The 14,951-nt window shown below is 46.0% G+C and overlaps 10 non-coding genes and 3 pseudogenes across 10 annotated transcripts; all 13 read left to right on the forward strand.

The window, feature by feature from the left end:
• The first annotated feature begins 368 nt into the window (after positions 1-368).
• On the forward strand, positions 369-548 carry LOC128370106 (uncharacterized; annotated as a pseudogene).
• Positions 549-927: 379 nt separating this feature from the next.
• LOC128370014 (U1 spliceosomal RNA) lies at positions 928-1,091 on the forward strand. The gene has a single exon (XR_008322166.1). It is a non-coding gene; the product is annotated as a U1 spliceosomal RNA (small nuclear RNA).
• Positions 1,092-1,323: 232 nt separating this feature from the next.
• On the forward strand, positions 1,324-1,514 carry LOC128370036 (U2 spliceosomal RNA). Its single transcript, XR_008322185.1, has one exon. It is a non-coding gene; the product is annotated as a U2 spliceosomal RNA (small nuclear RNA).
• A 437-nt stretch (positions 1,515-1,951) lies between these two features.
• LOC128369956 (U1 spliceosomal RNA) lies at positions 1,952-2,115 on the forward strand. The gene has a single exon (XR_008322112.1). It is a non-coding gene; the product is annotated as a U1 spliceosomal RNA (small nuclear RNA).
• Positions 2,116-2,335: 220 nt separating this feature from the next.
• LOC128370037 (U2 spliceosomal RNA) lies at positions 2,336-2,526 on the forward strand. The gene has a single exon (XR_008322186.1). It is a non-coding gene; the product is annotated as a U2 spliceosomal RNA (small nuclear RNA).
• An 840-nt stretch (positions 2,527-3,366) lies between these two features.
• LOC128370152 (U5 spliceosomal RNA) lies at positions 3,367-3,482 on the forward strand. The gene has a single exon (XR_008322266.1). It is a non-coding gene; the product is annotated as a U5 spliceosomal RNA (small nuclear RNA).
• A 3,957-nt stretch (positions 3,483-7,439) lies between these two features.
• Positions 7,440-7,618, forward strand: LOC128370148 (uncharacterized; annotated as a pseudogene).
• A 379-nt stretch (positions 7,619-7,997) lies between these two features.
• Positions 7,998-8,161, forward strand: LOC128370021 (U1 spliceosomal RNA). Its single transcript, XR_008322173.1, has one exon. It is a non-coding gene; the product is annotated as a U1 spliceosomal RNA (small nuclear RNA).
• Positions 8,162-8,393: 232 nt separating this feature from the next.
• Positions 8,394-8,584, forward strand: LOC128370039 (U2 spliceosomal RNA). Its single transcript, XR_008322188.1, has one exon. It is a non-coding gene; the product is annotated as a U2 spliceosomal RNA (small nuclear RNA).
• An 839-nt stretch (positions 8,585-9,423) lies between these two features.
• LOC128370153 (U5 spliceosomal RNA) lies at positions 9,424-9,539 on the forward strand. Its single transcript, XR_008322267.1, has one exon. It is a non-coding gene; the product is annotated as a U5 spliceosomal RNA (small nuclear RNA).
• Positions 9,540-13,500: 3,961 nt separating this feature from the next.
• On the forward strand, positions 13,501-13,680 carry LOC128370107 (uncharacterized; annotated as a pseudogene).
• Positions 13,681-14,059: 379 nt separating this feature from the next.
• LOC128370016 (U1 spliceosomal RNA) lies at positions 14,060-14,223 on the forward strand. Its single transcript, XR_008322168.1, has one exon. It is a non-coding gene; the product is annotated as a U1 spliceosomal RNA (small nuclear RNA).
• A 232-nt stretch (positions 14,224-14,455) lies between these two features.
• LOC128370040 (U2 spliceosomal RNA) lies at positions 14,456-14,646 on the forward strand. Its single transcript, XR_008322189.1, has one exon. It is a non-coding gene; the product is annotated as a U2 spliceosomal RNA (small nuclear RNA).
• The last annotated feature ends 305 nt before the right edge of the window (positions 14,647-14,951 follow it).

Consider the following 14,951-nt stretch of genomic DNA (forward strand, 5'->3'; position numbering starts at 1 on the left):
CCTCTGACCACCACGACAGCATCCCGAGAGACCAAATGTTTGGGGGAGCAGAATGAGTTACCCTTGGTAGGGACTCACTGCGCTCCTGCACAAAGATAGAATTGAAAAAAAAAACCCTTTTTAACGGATGCACTCCTTTTTATGGACTTTTAATGGACACTCAATCACATAAACACCTGACATATGTTTTACAAATGAACAGCTATTTAACCTGTATTACCATTTTAGAACAATTGGTTTTATTGTTTTAAATATGGTTTTACATACTGCACATATTTATTGTAATTCATTGTATATACTATGTTCACATGTGAATATTTTATCTAAAATGTAAATCATTGTTTGAAATAATTTGAACGAGTGTCAATAAAACTTTTTCGAAAAAAAAAAAAAAATCTGTTCTTATCAGTTTAATATCTGATACGTCCCCTACCCGGGGACCATATATTAAATTGCTTTTTGGAGCAGGGAGATGGAATAGGGGCTTGCTCCATCCACTCCATGCATCGACCCGGTATTGCAGTACCTCCAGGAACGGTGCACTCCCCTCTCTCTATGTTTAATATGAAAAAGAGACTTAACTGAGTAGGTAGGCCGGTCTAGCAGCACTGACGAGTTTAGATCCATTTCAAGGTTGTTCAAGCACCCTTGAAAATGAGCAAATTATCTTGACTCATGACTGCCAATGTACAATTGAGTAGCTATGTCAGCACTGTAGTGAGGTTGCACACTCTAGAAATCTGTGCTCATATACAGCAATCCTTTGTAATCCTTATTCATAGAGCAGGAAGCTGCATGCAAAGTTGTGACTCTGCAGATCCACAGCCTCATGCGGCGTGTGTGTGTTTGGATGATGTTTGGAAGGTGCACCATCGGTCCGGGTGCCGTGTCTGTGAAAGACTTCCTTGGCTCGGATCTGTACAACTCATACTTACCTGGCAAGGGAGATACCATGATCAAGAAGGTGGTTCACCCAGGGCGAGGCTCAACCATTGCACTCCGGTTGTGCTGACCTCTGCGAGTTCCCCAAATGTGGGAATCTCGATTGCATAATTTCTGCTAGTGGGGGACTGCGTTCGCGCTCTCCCCTGATAAGTTGTTGAAAGAAAACTAAACGCTTACTGAGGTTAGAAACCAAGTGAGAAATTGGTGAATTCTCCATTGACTCGTGTAGAGACGGATGTCCTTTTGAACACAAAACGGTCGTCTTATCTTTTGATAGAATGCAGCTCCAAGTTACTTCCTCGCATTGGACTCTGTGAAACCGTGAGCGGGACTGACGCTGCAGAGGATCACTCCTTCAACTCCGACACTTTTCCGGTCATCGCTTCTCGGCCTTTTGGCTAAGATCAAGTGTAGTATCTGTTCTTATCAGTTTAATATCTGATACGTCCCCTACCCGGGGACCATATATTAAATTGCTTTTTGGAGCAGGGAGATGGAATAGGGGCTTGCTCCGTCCACTCCACGCATCGACCCGGTATTGCAGTACCTCCAGGAACGGTGCACCCCCCTCTCTCTATGTTTAATATGAAAAAGAGACTTAACTGAGTAGGTAGGCCGGTCTAGCAGCACTGACGAGTTTAGATCCATTTCAAGGTTGTTCAAGCACCCTTGAAAATGAGCAAATTATCTTTGTTTCCTATGAATTATTTTATACAACTTTAATTATTTTGCGAGCCTGATCCTAGAATTGCCCATGACTGCCAATGTACAATTGAGTAGCTATGTCAGCACTGTAGTGAGGTTGCACACTCTAGAAATCTGTGCTCATATACAGCAATCCTTTGTAATCCTTATTCATAGAGCAGGAAGCTGCATGCAAAGTTGTGACTCTGCAGATCCACAGCCTCATGCGGCGTGTGTGTGTTTGGATGATGTTTGGAAGGTGCACCATCGGTCCGGGTGCCGTGTCTGTGAAAGACTTCCTTGGCTCGGATCTGTACAACTCATACTTACCTGGCAAGGGAGATACCATGATCAAGAAGGTGGTTCACCCAGGGCGAGGCTCAACCATTGCACTCCGGTTGTGCTGACCTCTGCGAATTCCCCAAATGTGGGAATCTCGATTGCATAATTTCTGGTAGTGGGGGACTGCGTTCGCGCTCTCCCCTGATAAGTTGTTGAAAAAAAACTAAACGCTTACTGAGGTGAGAAATTAGTGAATTCTCCATTGACTCGTGTAGAGACGGATGTCCTTTTGAACACAAAACGGTCGTCTTATCTTTTGATAGAATGCAGCTCCAAGTTACTTCCTCGCATTGGACTCTGTGACACCGTGAGCGGGACTGACGCTGCAGAGGATCACTCCTTCAACTCCGACACTTTTCCGGTCATCGCTTCTCGGCCTTTTGGCTAAGATCAAGTGTAGTATCTGTTCTTATCAGTTTAATATCTGATACGTCCCCTACCCGGGGACCATATATTAAATTGCTTTTTGGAGCAGGGAGATGGAATAGGGGCTTGCTCCGTCCACTCCACGCATCGACCCGGTATTGCAGTACCTCCAGGAACGGTGCACCCCCCTCTCTCTATGTTTAATATGAAAAAGAGGCTTAACTGAGTAGGTAGGCCGGTCTAGCAGCACTGACGAGTTTAGATCCATTTCAAGGTTGTTCAAGCACCCTTGAAAATGGGTGAAAATGATAAGTTATCTTTGTTTCCTATGAATTATTTGATACAACTTTGGCCAGGGGGATTGAGTCACAGCAGATGGCAGGTTGCCTGTCTCAAGGAGAGCAGACATGCCCCCTGCTGGATCTTCATCAGTATCTCTAATCACCTGCGTCGAATAGGGGGGAAAGTGCAGCGTGACACGGTGTGAGATTTGCACCTTGGGGCGGCACACAAAGAGGGAGATTGTGGGGGCATAAGAGGTTTGGCATGAAGGACATTCCACAGCGGGGCTTGTCATAGAGATGAGTCCACAGGGTGTGTCTGAGAGGCTCTCGGTTGTCCTGCTATGGGTCACACGAGGGGATTGATCGCTCTTTTCATGCTTCATGCAAGGGTGCTGCCCACTGCCCTCCGGACCGCACCGCGGCCAAGGGGTCATTCTTCCCACGGGGGAGTAAAAGGGAAGCAGCACCTGTCTGCCTGTGTACTTGCAGCATTTCCACATTTTGACCCTTGCTCCTCTGGAACACCCGAGTAGGACGTTAGTCCTGTGGCTGGAAAGCCTGGAGCTCTTTGCCGCATTTCACAAAATCTAAAAACATGACAAGAAAAAGTTGGCGCCTTGCTCTTGCTGCGCGGTGTAGGGGAATGGGTGTGGCCTGGGATTCCTTTCACCATGTCGGGGCTCACCGTGAAGGGGGTGACTGGGACCACTGTTGTGTTCGTCTGCTGTTGGTGAGCGGGGCGTACTTACTCGGCTTTCTCTTCATCACGTACAAGTCTTTCGCCTTTTACTAAAGACTTCCGTGGAGAGGAACACCCACGAGTTAGATCTATTTTTGGCAGGCTTTGCCGTTTGGCAGAGTCTCATTGTGTTTGTGAAAAGACAAGCGGGCGGCCTTCCTCAGTAAGACGTGTTTTTCAGTGTCCGTTTTACTTTTGCCAACAAGGATGTTGAATCCATGAAGATGTCGAGGCTGGACTTCTCCAGAAAATTGATTCAAGGTACGTTGAAATTTAAGCCAGAAGACTTAAACTGCATTTTCACATTGCCATATAACAAGGGATTTGATTTAAGCTTTCAAACTGCTGTGTTGCTCAGAGAATTTTGGATAAGATTTGAAAATGTAAAACCCCAATTTGCTGTGTTCAATGTGGAGAAACTGACTGACAATACGTTGAAAACCGTTATTGTCAGAATGTTCAATGAAACAGTGAATGCAGATGACATTTGTTTGTGGCTGGGGAGATATTGCACTGTTAAAGGCCAGGCTACGAAAGTGAGAGATGAGGACGGCATCTGGAATTGCGCTTGGAGGGTCCCCATCCAACAATGGCAGGACCCCCAAGGCTTCCAGGGCTTGAAACATCTGCCGTCTATGGTAGTTCTGGGAGAGAACAGGGGCTATACCCATTACCAGGGCCAACCCAAACTCTGCCGCAAGTGTGGTGAGCATGGGCACCTGGTTGAAGCATGTCAGCAGATCGTATGTGGAAAATGCAGAGAAATTGGACCCACTTTTGAAGAGTGCACCAATGGCAGACGATGCAATCTTTGTGGGGAAACAAACCACCTGTTCAGAGATTGCCCAAAGTCATTTGCCAACAAATTGAAGGCTGCAAAAGTCACAGAAAAGAGAAAAGATGGCGGACAGACAGAACAGTTAGGAGAGCAAATTGAAGTTGCTGGGCAGGAAAAATTCAAATCTCCCTCCAAATCCTGTGATTGGAAGAGAGGGAACAGGTGAGGAGGGAGTGAGGGAGGGGCCTGCATTTACCCCTCCAATGGAGAGTAGTCCAGAGGATGGGGTGGTGCAGGCAGAAGGCGGAGCTAGTAAGGAAGACCAACCACAGGATGATAGTGAAGATGCCTCCCTCCCCAATGCCCAGCAAACTAAGAGGCCTTTGTCTGAATTGTACTCGGATTCTCCCATTGTGTTGGAGAAGAAGGGAAGAGTTGCGGCTCACTCAGACAGTTCATCTGTGGAGGAGCCCAGAGTCTTCCCTTCCGATTCACCCAATGAGGTTTCTTTTTTAACAATTGCTCTGCAATCGACCCCCAGGGACTCCAAATTAAATGCAACATTGCAGCAGAGGCCAACCCCCAGAGTCCCAAAGGGGAACAGAGCTCAAACCCTTCATTTTTCACCCGCAGAGATGAAGGAAGAGCTCTGTTCACAAGAAATTACCTAACTGTTTTTTAAATGTGTTTTTAACACCCTCTGAGTCTTTTAAAATGTCTTACCTGTTGTTTTTAACCATACTCATGACACTGACCTTCTCTACCATTAATGTGAGAAGTGTGAAGTCGAGAGTTAGAGCCCAGAGTGTTTTACCCTTTTTAAGTTCCTTTAAGTCAGATGTGTTTTTATTGCAGGAATGCAGCCTACCGTTTTTAAAACATTACAGACAGTGGGAGGAGATGTGGCCAAAAATGTCAATATGGAGTGGATCCAATCAAAACAAAAATGACGGAGTGGCCATTTTAATCAAAAACCCTCAAGCTCTGGTGAAGGGCAGCACTGTGGTGAGAGACAGTCGGGCACTTTTAGCACATTTGGCTTTTATGGGACAGGATTTCAACCTTTTAAATATTTACGGTTTTAACGACAAGAACGACAGGTATGACCTTTTAGAAGACTTGCAGTCCCACATGCTAGGTAGGGCACCTTTAGTTGTAGGGGGGGATTTTAACTGTATTCTAAGTAGGGAGGATAGGAGGAGAGCAGGGGAAGATTTTAAAGTAGACAAAACATCGGTTTTATTGCAGGGCATTTGTAGAGATTTTAAACTTCAGGACTGTTTTAAAATCATGCATCCCAGAGAGGAGGGCTTCACCTGGTTCAGTGGTGATGGCACCAGAGCCTCTCGCATAGATTATGTTTTTACACGGGACTGCACACCCACCGATGCTAGATTAACTCCTGTTTTCTTCTCCGATCACCTTATGCTCTCTTGCACCCTTTCACTCTCTTCGGGCGTGACATCAGGAAGTGGTCTGTGGAAACTCAACTGCTCCCTTTTAGAAGATAGGGAGTTAGTTAGGCAGTTCAGGGAGCGGTACAAAGAGTGGCAGACCCTTCAAGACTTCTACGAAACACGTGCACACTGGTGGGAAATGGTGAAGGGAAAGACGCAGACTTTCTTTAGGCAGGCAGGTAAGAAACGAAAGAACAGGGAATACAGACGCATGATGGGACTGCAGAAACGACTACAACGTTATTTTAACCTAAACCAGATTGGCATGGATTTTAATGAGGAAATTAAGCAAGTTAAAAAAGAGATGTCAGTTTTATCAGAAATTAAAAGCAAAGGTGTCATTTTAAGGAGCAGAGAACGGGAAATAGAGGAGGGTGAAAAGTGCACACGCTATTTTTTCAGGAAAATTATGAATAAAGGGGGGGGGGGGGGCATTACAAAGCTGAAAAAAGAAGATGGGTGCACAACTGAAACAATGGGCGATATTAAAGAAACAATTGAAACATTTTATTCAAACCTGTACAAAGAAAAACCTGTAAAAATGGACATCATGACCGAAGTTTTAAAATTCATTGTAAAAACAGTAAACAAAAGTGTGCTTTTATCCCAGGATTTTACTTTTTTAGAGTTAAATAAATGTATGACTGGTTTTAAAAAAGGGAAGTCCCCTGGACAAGATGGACTTCCCTTGGAGTTTTATTTGACTTTTTGCGACATTTTAGCACCTGATTTGATTACTGTTTTTATGGATTTTGAACGACTTGAGCATGAGGAGTTGCAGATTTTAACTAACCACAGATCACTTGTCTCCGTTGTGCAGGAGCGGGAACCAGTGAGTCCGGTGCGCGGGCTCGCACCCGGCGAGCCCACAACAGTTTGGCGCAACGTCAACCATCCTGCTCTCCCTAACAGACTCCGGGACCTGTCATGGATGGTGGCTCATGAGATCCTCCCGGTCAGGTCCGTCATGCACTCCCGGGGCATGTCAACGCACTCAACCTGCCCCCGACCTGGTTGTGGCGCGCCTGAGTCGGTGAGGCATCTGCTCTGGGAGTGCAGTGCTGCTGTAGACCAGTGGGCAACGGCCGGCTCCTTGCAATTCCCGTACTTACCAGCAAGGGAGGTCCTCACAGCACAACTAGTGCTATATGGGGTGAGCCAGCAAAAAATACCATCCAAAGACTTTGCAAAACAGTGGCTCACCCCAGCCGCCATCAAAGACGCCACATGGACCTCCAGAAACTTGCTGGTAAGAAAGCACATGCAGATCCCCCCCGTGGCTGTGATCCGAATGGCCGCAGCAACGGTCAAAACGGCCGTAGCTGCAGGCGGCAGGCCTAGGACACAGCCACAAAGAAGAATCGCCTCTGTGCCCATTCGGATGAAGGAGCCGGAGCCACACAGCAAAAGGTCACAGCAGCAGCGGCCTGGCTCTCTGGGTGAGGCAGGTGGGAAGGAGCATCAGGGAGAGGATCTCCTCTGACCACCACGACAGCATCCCGAGAGACCAAATGTTTGGGGGAGCAGAATGAGTTACCCTTGGTAGGGACTCACTGCGCTCCTGCACAAAGATAGAATTGAAAAAAAAAACCCTTTTTAACGGATGCACTCCTTTTTATGGACTTTTAATGGACACTCAATCACATAAACACCTGACATATGTTTTACAAATGAACAGCTATTTAACCTGTATTACCATTTTAGAACAATTGGTTTTATTGTTTTAAATATGGTTTTACATACTGCACATATTTATTGTAATTCATTGTATATACTATGTCCACATGTGAATATTTTATCTAAAATGTAAATCATTGTTTGAAATAATTTGAACGAGTGTCAATAAAACTTTTTCGAAAAAAAAAAAAAATCTGTTCTTATCAGTTTAATATCTGATACGTCTCCTACCCGGGGACCATATATTAAATTGCTTTTTGGAGCAGGGAGATGGAATAGGGGCTTGCTCCGTCCACTCCACGCATCGACCCGGTATTGCAGTACCTCCAGGAACGGTGCACTCCCCTCTCTCTATGTTTAATATGAAAAAGAGACTTAACTGAGTAGGTAGGCCGGTCTAGCAGCACTGACGAGTTTAGATCCATTTCAAGGTTGTTCAAGCACCCTTGAAAATGAGCAAATTATCTTGACTCATGACTGCCAATGTACAATTGAGTAGCTATGTCAGCACTGTAGTGAGGTTGCACACTCTAGAAATCTGTGCTCATATACAGCAATCCTTTGTAATCCTTATTCATAGAGCAGGAAGCTGCATGCAAAGTTGTGACTCTGCAGATCCACAGCCTCATGCGGCGTGTGTGTGTTTGGATGATGTTTGGAAGGTGCACCATCGGTCCGGGTGCCGTGTCTGTGAAAGACGTCCTTGGCTCGGATCTGTACAACTCATACTTACCTGGCAAGGGAGATACCATGATCAAGAAGGTGGTTCACCCAGGGCGAGGCTCAACCATTGCACTCTGGTTGTGCTGACCTCTGCGAATTCCCCAAATGTGGGAATCTTGATTGCATAATTTCTGGTAGTGGGGGACTGCGTTCGCGCTCTCCCCTGATAAGTTGTTGAAAGAAAACTAAACGCTTACTGAGGTTAGAAACCAAGTGAGAAATTGGTGAATTCTCCATTGACTCGTGTAGAGACGGATGTCCTTTTGAACACAAAACGGTCGTCTTATCTTTTGATAGAATGCAGCTCCAAGTTACTTCCTCGCATTGGACTCTGTGAAACCGTGAGCGGGACTGACGCTGCAGAGGATCACTCCTTCAACTCCGACACTTTTCCGGTCATCGCTTCTCGGCCTTTTGGCTAAGATCAAGTGTAGTATCTGTTCTTATCAGTTTAATATCTGATACGTCCCCTACCCGGGGACCATATATTAAATTGCTTTTTGGAGCAGGGAGATGGAATAGGGGCTTGCTCCGTCCACTCCACGCATCGACCCGGTATTGCAGTACCTCCAGGAACGGTGCACCCCCCTCTCTCTATGTTTAATATGAAAAAGAGGCTTAACTGAGTAGGTAGGCCGGTCTAGCAGCACTGACGAGTTTAGATCCATTTCAAGGTTGTTCAAGCACCTTGAAAATGGGTGAAAATGATAAGTTATCTTTGTTTCCGATGAATTATTTGATACAACTTTGGCCAGGGGGATTGAGTCACAGCAGATGGCAGGTTGCCTGTCTCAAGGAGAGCAGACATGCCCCCTGCTGGATCTTCATCAGTATCTCTAATCACCTGCGTCGAATAGGGGGGAAAGTGCAGCGTGACACGGTGTGAGATTTGCACCTTGGGGCGGCACACAAAGAGGGAGATTGTGGGGGCATAAGAGGTTTGGCATGAAGGACATTCCACAGCGGGGCTTGTCATAGAGATGAGTCCACAGGGTGTGTCTGAGAGGCTCTCGGTTGTCCTGCTATGGGTCACACGAGGGGATTGATCGCTCTTTTCATGCTTCATGCAAGGGTGCTGCCCACTGCCCTCCGGACCGCACCGCGGCCAAGGGGTCATTCTTCCCACGGGGGAGTAAAAGGGAAGCAGCACCTGTCTGCCTGTGTACTTGCAGCATTTCCACATTTTGACCCTTGCTCCTCTGGAACACCCGAGTAGGACGTTAGTCCTGTGGCTGGAAAGCCTGGAGCTCTTTGCCGCATTTCACAAAATCTAAAAACATGACAAGAAAAAGTTGGCGCCTTGCTCTTGCTGCGCGGTGTAGGGGAATGGGTGTGGCCTGGGATTCCTTTCACCATGTCGGGGCTCACCGTGAAGGGGGTGACTGGGACCACTGTTGTGTTCGTCTGCTGTTGGTGAGCGGGGCGTACTTACTCGGCTTTCTCTTCATCACGTACAAGTCTTTCGCCTTTTACTAAAGACTTCCGTGGAGAGGAACACCCACGAGTTAGATCTATTTTTGGCAGGCTTTGCCGTTTGGCAGAGTCTCATTGTGTTTGTGAAAAGACAAGCGGGCGGCCTTCCTCAGTAAGACGTGTTTTTCAGTGTCCGTTTTACTTTTGCCAACAAGGATGTTGAATCCATGAAGATGTCGAGGCTGGACTTCTCCAGAAAATTGATTCAAGGTACGTTGAAATTTAAGCCAGAAGACTTAAACTGCATTTTAACATTGCCATATAACAAGGGATTTGATTTAAGCTTTCAAACTGCTGTGTTGCTCAGAGAATTTTGGATAAGATTTGAAAATGTAAAACCCCAATTTGCTGTGTTCAATGTGGAGAAACTGACTGACAATACGTTGAAAACCGTTATTGTCAGAATGTTCAATGAAACAGTGAATGCAGATGACATTTGTTTGTGGCTGGGGAGATATTGCACTGTTAAAGGCCAGGCTACGAAAGTGAGAGATGAGGACGGCATCTGGAATTGCGCTTGGAGGGTCCCCATCCAACAATGGCAGGACCCCCAAGGCTTCCAGGGCTTGAAACATCTGCCGTCTATGGTAGTTCTGGGAGAGAACAGGGGCTATACCCATTACCAGGGCCAACCCAAACTCTGCCGCAAGTGTGGTGAGCATGGGCACCTGGTTGAAGCATGTCAGCAGATCGTATGTGGAAAATGCAGAGAAATTGGACCCACTTTTGAAGAGTGCACCAATGGCAGACGATGCAATCTTTGTGGGGAAACAAACCACCTGTTCAGAGATTGCCCAAAGTCATTTGCCAACAAATTGAAGGCTGCAAAAGTCACAGAAAAGAGAAAAGATGGCGGACAGACAGAACAGTTAGGAGAGCAAATTGAAGTTGCTGGGCAGGAAAAATTCAAATCTCCCTCCAAATCCTGTGATTGGAAGAGAGGGAACAGGTGAGGAGGGAGTGAGGGAGGGGCCTGCATTTACCCCTCCAATGGAGAGTAGTCCAGAGGATGGGGTGGTGCAGGCAGAAGGCGGAGCTAGTAAGGAAGACCAACCACAGGATGATAGTGAAGATGCCTCCCTCCCCAATGCCCAGCAAACTAAGAGGCCTTTGTCTGAATTGTCCTCGGATTCTCCCATTGTGTTGGAGAAGAAGGGAAGAGTTGCGGCTCACTCAGACAGTTCATCTGTGGAGGAGCCCAGAGTCTTCCCTTCCGATTCACCCAATGAGGTTTCTTTTTTAACAATTGCTCTGCAATCGACCCCCAGGGACTCCAAATTAAATGCAACATTGCAGCAGAGGCCAACCCCCAGAGTCCCAAAGGGGAACAGAGCTCAAACCCTTCATTTTTCACCCGCAGAGATGAAGGAAGAGCTCTGTTCACAAGAAATTACCTAACTGTTTTTTAAATGTGTTTTTAACACCCTCTGAGTCTTTTAAAATGTCTTACCTGTTGTTTTTAACCATACTCATGACACTGACCTTCTCTACCATTAATGTGAGAAGTGTGAAGTCGAGAGTTAGAGCCCAGAGTGTTTTACCCTTTTTAAGTTCCTTTAAGTCAGATGTGTTTTTATTGCAGGAATGCAGCCTACCGTTTTTAAAACATTACAGACAGTGGGAGGAGATGTGGCCAAAAATGTCAATATGGAGTGGATCCAATCAAAACAAAAATGACGGAGTGGCCATTTTAATCAAAAACCCTCAAGCTCTGGTGAAGGGCAGCACTGTGGTGAGAGACAGTCGGGCACTTTTAGCACATTTGGCTTTTATGGGACAGGATTTCAACCTTTTAAATATTTACGGTTTTAACGACAAGAACGACAGGTATGACCTTTTAGAAGACTTGCAGTCCCACATGCTAGGTAGGGCACCTTTAGTTGTAGGGGGGGATTTTAACTGTATTCTAAGTAGGGAGGATAGGAGGAGAGCAGGGGAAGATTTTAAAGTAGACAAAACATCGGTTTTATTGCAGGGCATTTGTAGAGATTTTAAACTTCAGGACTGTTTTAAAATCATGCATCCCAGAGAGGAGGGCTTCACCTGGTTCAGTGGTGATGGCACCAGAGCCTCTCGCATAGATTATGTTTTTACACGGGACTGCCCACCCACCGATGCTAGATTAACTCCTGTTTTCTTCTCCGATCACCTTATGCTCTCTTGCACCCTTTCACTCTCTTCGGGCGTGACATCAGGAAGTGGTCTGTGGAAACTCAACTGCTCCCTTTTAGAAGATAGGGAGTTAGTTAGGCAGTTCAGGGAGCGGTACAAAGAGTGGCAGACCCTTCAAGACTTCTACGAAACACGTGCACACTGGTGGGAAATGGTGAAGGGAAAGACGCAGACTTTCTTTAGGCAGGCAGGTAAGAAACGAAAGAACAGGGAATACAGACGCATGATGGGACTGCAGAAACGACTACAACGTTATTTTAACCTAAACCAGATTGGCATGGATTTTAATGAGGAAATTAAGCAAGTTAAAAAAGAGATGTCAGTTTTATCAGAAATTAAAAGCAAAGGTGTCATTTTAAGGAGCAGAGAACGGGAAATAGAGGAGGGTGAAAAGTGCACACGCTATTTTTTCAGGAAAATTATGAATAAAGGGGGGGGGGGGGGGGGGCATTACAAAGCTGAAAAAAGAAGATGGGTGCACAACTGAAACAATGGGCGATATTAAAGAAACAATTGAAACATTTTATTCAAACCTGTACAAAGAAAAACCTGTAAAAATGGACATCATGACCGAAGTTTTAAAATTCATTGTAAAAACAGTAAACAAAAGTGTGCTTTTATCCCAGGATTTTACTTTTTTAGAGTTAAATAACTGTATGACTGGTTTTAAAAAAGGGAAGTCCCCTGGACAAGATGGACTTCCCTTGGAGTTTTATTTGACTTTTTGGGACATTTTAGCACCTGATTTGATTACTGTTTTTATGGATTTTGAACGACTTGAGCATGAGGAGTTGCAGATTTTAACTAACCACAGATCACTTGTCTCCGTTGTGCAGGAGCGGGAACCAGTGAGTCCGGTGCGCGGGCTCGCACCCGGCGAGCCCACAACAGTTTGGCGCAACGTCAACCATCCTGCTCTCCCTAACAGACTCCGGGACCTGTCATGGATGGTGGCTCATGAGATCCTCCCGGTCAGGTCCGTCATGCACTCCCGGGGCATGTCAACGCACTCAACCTGCCCCCGACCTGGTTGTGGCGCGCCTGAGTCGGTGAGGCATCTGCTCTGGGAGTGCAGTGCTGCTGTAGACCAGTGGGCAACGGCCGGCTCCTTGCAATTCCCGTACTTACCAGCAAGGGAGGTCCTCACAGCACAACTAGTGCTATATGGGGTGAGCCAGCAAAAAATACCATCCAAAGACTTTGCAAAACAGTGGCTCACCCTAGCCGCCATCAAAGACGCCACATGGACCTCCAGAAACTTGCTGGTAAGAAAGCACATGCAGATCCCCCCCGTGGCTGTGATCCGAATGGCCGCAGCAACGGTCAAAACGGCCGTAGCTGCAGGCAGCAGGCCTAGGACACAGCCACAAAGAAGAATCGCCTCTGTGCCCATTCGGATGAAGGAGCCGGAGCCACACAGCAAAAGGTCACAGCAGCAGCGGCCTGGCTCTCTGGGTGAGGCAGGTGGGAAGGAGCATCAGGGAGAGGATCTCCTCTGACCACCACGACAGCATCCCGAGAGACCAAATGTTTGGGGGAGCAGAATGAGTTACCCTTGGTAGGGACTCACTGCGCTCCTGCACAAAGATAGAATTGAAAAAAAAAACCCTTTTTAACGGATGCACTCCTTTTTATGGACTTTTAATGGACACTCAATCACATAAACACCTGACATATGTTTTACAAATGAACAGCTATTTAACCTGTATTACCATTTTAGAACAATTGGTTTTATTGTTTTAAATATGGTTTTACATACTGCACATATTTATTGTAATTCATTGTATATACTATGTTCACATGTGAATATTTTATCTAAAATGTAAATCATTGTTTGAAATAATTTGAACGAGTGTCAATAAAACTTTTTCGAAAAAAAAAAAAAAATCTGTTCTTATCAGTTTAATATCTGATACGTCCCCTACCCGGGGACCATATATTAAATTGCTTTTTGGAGCAGGGAGATGGAATAGGGGCTTGCTCCATCCACTCCATGCATCGACCCGGTATTGCAGTACCTCCAGGAACGGTGCACTCCCCTCTCTCTATGTTTAATATGAAAAAGAGACTTAACTGAGTAGGTAGGCCGGTCTAGCAGCACTGACGAGTTTAGATCCATTTCAAGGTTGTTCAAGCACCCTTGAAAATGAGCAAATTATCTTGACTCATGACTGCCAATGTACAATTGAGTAGCTATGTCAGCACTGTAGTGAGGTTGCACACTCTAGAAATCTGTGCTCATATACAGCAATCCTTTGTAATCCTTATTCATAGAGCAGGAAGCTGCATGCAAAGTTGTGACTCTGCAGATCCACAGCCTCATGCGGCGTGTGTGTGTTTGGATGATGTTTGGAAGGTGCACCATCGGTCCGGGTGCCGTGTCTGTGAAAGACTTCCTTGGCTCGGATCTGTACAACTCATACTTACCTGGCAAGGGAGATACCATGATCAAGAAGGTGGTTCACCCAGGGCGAGGCTCAACCATTGCACTCCGGTTGTGCTGACCTCTGCGAGTTCCCCAAATGTGGGAATCTCGATTGCATAATTTCTGCTAGTGGGGGACTGCGTTCGCGCTCTCCCCTGATAAGTTGTTGAAAGAAAACTAAACGCTTACTGAGGTTAGAAACCAAGTGAGAAATTGGTGAATTCTCCATTGACTCGTGTAGAGACGGATGTCCTTTTGAACACAAAACGGTCGTCTTATCTTTTGATAGAATGCAGCTCCAAGTTACTTCCTCGCATTGGACTCTGTGAAACCGTGAGCGGGACTGACGCTGCAGAGGATCACTCCTTCAACTCCGACACTTTTCCGGTCATCGCTTCTCGGCCTTTTGGCTAAGATCAAGTGTAGTATCTGTTCTTATCAGTTTAATATCTGATACGTCCCCTACCCGGGGACCATATATTAAATTGCTTTTTGGAGCAGGGAGATGGAATAGGGGCTTGCTCCGTCCACTCCACGCATCGACCCGGTATTGCAGTACCTCCAGGAACGGTGCACCCCCCTCTCTCTATGTTTAATATGAAAAAGAGACTTAACTGAGTAGGTAGGCCGGTCTAGCAGCACTGACGAGTTTAGATCCATTTCAAGGTTGTTCAAGCACCCTTGAAAATGAGCAAATTATCTTTGTTTCCTATGAATTATTTTATACAACTTTAATTATTTTGCGAGCCTGATCCTAGAATTGCCCATGACTGCCAATGTACAATTGAGTAGCTATGTCAGCACTGTAGTGAGGTTGCACACTCTAGAAATCTGTGCTCATATACAGCAATCCTTTGTAATCCTTATTCATAGAGCAGGAAGCTGC

The sequence above is a fragment of the Scomber japonicus genome, chromosome 12 (assembly GCF_027409825.1).
Source record: "Scomber japonicus isolate fScoJap1 chromosome 12, fScoJap1.pri, whole genome shotgun sequence".
NCBI classification, from domain to species: domain Eukaryota; kingdom Metazoa; phylum Chordata; class Actinopteri; order Scombriformes; family Scombridae; genus Scomber; species Scomber japonicus.